Below are 6,000 nucleotides of genomic sequence, written 5' to 3'. Positions count from 1 at the left end.
GTCCTTGGGTCAGGCTGGAGGCTTCTCCTGACTCAAGTAGCTGCAGGAGCTGGTGAACCCAAGATTGGCAGGCCAGACAGCAGGCCTCTGGCTTACAGACGGCAGAGGCTGATGAAGCCCAAGATCGTCAGGTAAGCTGCTAGCTCAAGTCCCAAGAACCAGAGGTCAGATGAACAGGAGCCAGAGCGAGCCAAAGCCCATGGGCTTTGCCAGAAAGTGAACTTAGATTGGATGCAGGCCACACCCTGAAGGAAACTCCCTTTCAACTGATTGACTGCTCATAACAGATCTCATCTTGGTGGTGATTACATTATATCAGATCTCATTATGGAAGTGATTACATAATTACATAGCTGCTAAACTACGTCATAATTGCCAAACCACTGAGAATCATGGCCCAGCCAAGTCGACATACAGTCTTAACCACCACAGAGCTGTTACTCAGATTTTCAAGTATCATCATGATTCCCCTTACTGTCTGAGTCCATAACTAGATCAGTTTTGCTCTACAGACTTTATCCTACTAAAGGCACTGGGTGCTGGGATAGAGGTTCCAGCATGAGGTTAGTTGGTTAGATGGTGGCTCTCTTTCTCTAAACTCTAGGTCAGAAGCAACAGATAGAGATCTCAGGCTTGCTAGCCCCCAAATATTTAGCTATGCTCTGTGGACTAACATGAAGCAGGAGATGAAAATAAAAGACCCTGACCCTAAAGGAGAGACATTGCTGAATGAGTAAATAGGCTAAATGGGGTTCATCCTTGTTGTTGTTGTTTCTACCAAGCTCAATCCCTGGCTACAAAGAAAATCTGGTATGTGCTCAGTTACTATGTAGTATGCAGTATCAGAGGTCATGTTGAATCCATGATCTGGAAGTAAGCTTTGTGAGCAGATTCCAGAGTACTCAGTGAAAAGTATTCACAATAAAATCCTGAGAAATATCTATAGGGGGTTAATAATCCAAAGCTTAGGACAGAGAAGACCCCAAAAAAGGAGCTGGAGAGACTTGAATCAGTTGCCATCAAGTCAATTCTGACTCATGGCAACCCGTGTGTGTCAGAGTAGAACTATGCTCCATAGGGTTTTCAATGAACTGTTTTTCAGAGGTAGATCACCAGGCCTTTCTTCTGAGGCACCTCTGGGTGGACTCGAATGCCCAACCTTTTGGTTAGCAGTCAAGTGTGTTAACCATTTGCACCACTCAGGAACTCCTGATGAGAACTAATAGAATAGAAATCAGAGCAAAGGTTCAGGCATGAGAGGCTCAGATAAATTTTCCCTGATGACTGTCTTCTAAGCTACACATACAGTTTTATAGGGGCTGTCTGCGTGTAACGGGATTTTAATCTAGTTTACTCTAAAGGGGATCATTAGTTTCTAACATACTGCTATAGATGGAGGATATAGAACTGTGATCCTGTAAGACCAGAGTTAATTTGTCCTTCCAGAACTCAATAAATAAGTGGGAATTGAGACGTGCCGGACAAAAAGTCTCAATTCCCACTTGTTTATGGAGTTCTGGAAGGACAATGTAAAAAGATGGCGCCCTGGTGTCAACGTGGTTAAGAACTCTGGCTACTAACCATAAAGGTCAGCAATATGAATCCACCAGCAGCTCCTTGGAAACCCTGTGGGACAGTTCTACTCTGCTCTGTAGGGTCATTATGAGTTGGAATCGACTCAACAGCAATGGGTTTGGATTTTGGTTAGGACAAAAAGGGCCTCACCACAAGCCTACCCAATCATATGTAAAGATTTGTGTGTGTGTGTGTGCAACTGATGGTCATCAACTGACACTGCATATCCAATACTAAATAAAGAGTTTAATAAGTGGTTAGCAGGGGTAGGGTTGCTATGAGTTGGAATTGACTCGACAGCACAGCAACAACTAGGAGTAGGAGGGAGGTGGTATGGAGGGGATTATTGTTTAGGAAGCATTGAGCTTTTGTTTTGGGGCATGGAAAATTTGGCAAAGGACATTGGTAATGGTTGCACAACATGACTGATATAATTGATGTGAAAAATGTTGAATTGGCAAATTTGGTACCATCTATATTTTTACGACTCTAAAAATAATAATAATCAAAAATCACTTGAAACGTGAAAGAATTCCGGAAGCTAATAGTATTTATTTTCATTTCATTCTCTAACTTTTTTTGGGGAAGAAAAGGCTTAGGTTGATTTGAGGGCAGAATACAGTTCAGCTTTTCTGGTATAAAGGTGGCCATAACATGAAAAAAATCCTTTGGGAAATGAAAGTTTAATTACGGAGACTGGTAAATCTCTTATGGGATATAGGAAGATTCAGTAGATGAGAACTTTAAGAGACAGTATGCTTTATGAATAATGCAATAGCTAGACTTCCTCATCCTCTTTCTGCAGATTTACGTTTCTGAAAACAAAGGGTCAAAGTACATGGGAAAAGCGTTTGAAGTCCTAGAAACGTCTAAGCTGGCAGAACCAGCCTCCGCAATATATTTGCAGCCTGCCTTGCCAGCTTAGTTCCTTTTACACAGCTCTGGGCTGCAACAAACTAAACTGCATGATGTCTCTTGCAAATATTCTGAACTTTCTCTACATCTTACTCCCCCATCCCACCAATGTTTATCACTTGAGAGTTTCCTTATCCTAGAAGACAGTTCGGATGCCACCTCCTCTACTGAAGCTACTTCATCAGGTGTGATATCTTTCCCTTTAAATTCCTGTGGCACTTTGTTCCTGTCTCATGGTATTCTAGATTTTCCATTTTTTAAAATAACAATAATAAAAAAAACCCAAAACCCAGTGTCATCGAGTCGATTCCAACTTGTGGCGACCCTATAAGGCAGAGTAGAACTGCTCCACAGGTTTTCCAAGGAGCGGCTGGTGGATTTGAATTGCTGACCTTTGGGTTAGCAGCCAAGCTCTTAACTACTGCACCACCAGAGCTTCTTTTTTTAAATAATAGTACATAATATATCCCTCAGTGGTGTAAACAGTTAATGCGCTCGGCTGCTAACGAAATGGTTAGTAGTTGGAGTCTACTCAGAGGCCCTTCGGAAGAAAGGCCTGGTGATCTATGCCTGAAAAATCAGCCATCCAAAAACCTATGGAGTGCAGTTCTACTCTGACACACATGGGCTCACTATGAGTGGGAACCAACTCAAAGGCAACTGGTTTGGTTTATATGCTGTATCGCTTCTACTACAGTATGAACTTCTTGAGAGCAGGGATTATATTCAGTATCTCTGTGTACCAAAAGCACAGAGGAGGTATTCAAGATGAATATTTCTTAAATTAAAGTAATAATATATGCATATCTATCTATATATATATAAACAGGTATCAGATATAAGTTATTTATGTTTATCCCTCTTTTGTTCAGTTTTTATAAATAGCCCTACAAAAAGTATTCATGCACGTGATTTAAAAGAATTCAATATTTTTAAGAAGGTTATTACAAAACAGTGACATCCTGCCTATTTCTCCAGGGTCAACTGTTTTAAATTCTTTTTGCTCTTCATTTTTCTATTACCTCCCCATCTCTAAATTGCTTGGTTATATTACTACTCTCTCTTTTGATTTTTTAGTCTTCAGTCTTTTCTACTGGTTTGCTACTATAGAAGATAAAGATTTAGCTTTCTTGCAACCTCCCATCCAGTCACTCATGCCCATTTCTTGTCTCCTGTCCTCTAGGATAGTTAAATCTTAATTTTAGTTAGAGAAATATTTAATGCTGGCATAATAATGCTCTATCTAGCATACTCTTTAATTTTACTTTTTTCACGAATTTTTGTTTTTTCCTGAAGTTAATAATTATCTTGCCCTTTCTTAGTTTTCTGTATGTTGTTGTTAGCTGCTGTTGAGTCAATTTTGACTCACAGTGACTCCGTGTGATAGAGTAGAACTGCCTTATATGATTTTCTTGGTTGCAGTCTTTATGGAAGCCGAGGACCCAGTGTTTCTTCTGTGGAACCACTCAGTGGGTTCGAACTGCCAACCTTGCAGTTAGCAGAAAAGCACTTAACTGCTGTGCCACCAGGACTCCTTAGTTTTATGTATACTCATGAATAATTAAACCCCAAACTAGTCTCCAAATATTTAAATCCCTTTTCAGTATTTTCAGATGCATCAGGTGTTCAACCAACTTCCTTTTATTGAAGAAATTGCTCCTGATGATTTCTGAACTGCTATGGTCTGGACTGGTGGTTCCTAGGGCACAGCTGCCCTGTGAGATCTCCCTGTACCATCACCACTGGAATATTCTTGCCTCTCTCCTGGGTTGGATCCTCTGCCTTTGTCTCCCTTGGTTTAGTGACCAGAACTCTCAAGTAGCTTACTAGGGAATCATTCAGAGAAGGTAAAATTTTTAAGACCTTCAGGGTCTGAAAATATCTTTGTTCTACCCTCTGACTTAACAGATCGTAGAACATAGATAGAATTCTACACTCAGCCATACTGTAAATAATTTTCAGTCAGAATTTTGAAAGACAATGTTCCATTGTCTTCAGCTTCTAGTAGTTACTGCTGAAAAGTCTGAAGCCATTCTAATTGCTGATCCTTTGTACGTGAACATTCTTTTTCTCTCTGGAAATCTATGGTATCTTTACTTTGCTCCAGATGACTAGAAATTTCACAATGAATCAACTTGTTGTGTGCCATCACGTTGATTCCAACTCACAGTGATCCTATAGGACAGAGTAGAACTGCCCCATAGGGTTTCCTAGGCTGTAATCTTTACGGGGGCAGATTGCCAGGTCTTTTCTCCCAAGGAGCAGCCTGGTGGGTTTCAACCATTGACCTTTCGGTTAGCAGATGAGCGCTTAACTTTTGCATCACCAGGGCTGCATGATACACCTTAGTGTGGGCCTATTTTTCTACATTGTGCTGGGCATTCAGTACAAAGTCCAGTGGTAAGGATTCAAAAAAATATAAATTTTTCAGGAATATTGCATAAATACAAACTGAAGACATTTTAAATTGATCATTACAGAGTTGCTTCAAAATGTTTTAAACAACTAAAAATAGTATTCACATAATTTTGTTTTATTAACATAAAATATTGTTACTCACTTATGAGTTTTTAGAAGCGGAAAGTAAATGGTAAAGTTGAAATCATGATCTAACCACCTATCTAAATACTTGAAATCTGCAGCCCTGTTGAAATGCCAGATGTTTAACATCAGAGCTGATTCCTATGACAGAAGTAGTTGAGAGACCATGGTAGGAAGGAATTAAAATGGTCAAACAAAACAAACATCAAGAGATTTAATGCTGTTTGTGTCCATTCTTGCAAGTTTATGACTTAGCCTTGACAAGTAAGGATATGGCAGATTGTTCAGCACCAGAAAATATGTAGGATACAATTTGTCTGCAAGTAAAGCTCTAAGATCATTCACTGGTACTAGGAAAGGTGCTATAGGGGCCTCCATAGATAAGAGATTTAAAAATTTATATTAGAAATATAATAAATAATTCCTCCAACAAAAATCAGGGTCACATAAAGTGGGGAAAGGAGAATGTTGCACTGCTTTGAAAGAAAAAAAGACTATAAATTGGAGAAAATAGAGTTATAATTGCAGAATGTTCTGATTAACTTGCCCATAAAATAAGATGTATGGTAAAGGTCACCAGACCCTAACGAGTGACATAATTCAGATCTGTCAGAACACCTAGAATTATTCCTCTGGGAAATTAGAGCTTTCCACGGATAGAGCTACCTCATTCTCTCTCAGGAGAGCAGAACAGGGCTTGGGACTTGACCATTTCTGCAATGCAGAGAAGGCCTTATTCTATGGGTGGCTTCCATTCTCCTCTTTGATAAAAAATCTTCTGCAATTGCTGCTATCTATCATTGGTTTCCTCCTTTCTTCAAGTTCTTTCCTTTCCTTCCTGGACAATGTGAAATTTTTGGCTCTGACCTTGAAAATTTTCTACCACTTCCATTTGCTTGTTGCTATCGTCTTCATTTTCTTCATAGCTAATTTAAACTAACTTCCCTGGAGGCAAAAAGCTTCACTCCA

This window comes from Trichechus manatus, unplaced genomic scaffold (genome assembly GCF_000243295.1).
Source record: "Trichechus manatus latirostris isolate Lorelei unplaced genomic scaffold, TriManLat1.0 scaffold00036, whole genome shotgun sequence".
NCBI lineage: Eukaryota > Metazoa > Chordata > Mammalia > Sirenia > Trichechidae > Trichechus > Trichechus manatus.
Note: the sequence above shows the minus strand (reverse complement) of the source record.